Here is a 314-nt window from a genome sequence, read left to right on the forward strand (position 1 = left end):
CTGAGCGTGGTCGTAAACGTGGATATATGCGTCTCAACTAATTCTTTTGGAACGAAGAAAGAAACATCGGCAAATAAAAGTAAGTCAACATCTCAAATAACAAAACAAACAGCATTTGATTAAGCTGTTCAAGTGGAACGTCAGTACATCAAATAACGCATCTCATATCATATTAATGGAGAAAAGCGTTCAGTAAGAAGATTAGTTGTATATCTCTTTGAATTTGCAAATGAACTTAGATACGTGAGGTGATAAAACTTCCGTGGCAACAGGTACTGATACAAACGGAGTGGGAGGAGACCGGATAAGGGACG

The sequence above is a fragment of the Penaeus monodon genome, chromosome 25 (assembly GCF_015228065.2).
Source record: "Penaeus monodon isolate SGIC_2016 chromosome 25, NSTDA_Pmon_1, whole genome shotgun sequence".
Taxonomy (NCBI): Eukaryota; Metazoa; Arthropoda; class Malacostraca; order Decapoda; family Penaeidae; genus Penaeus; species Penaeus monodon.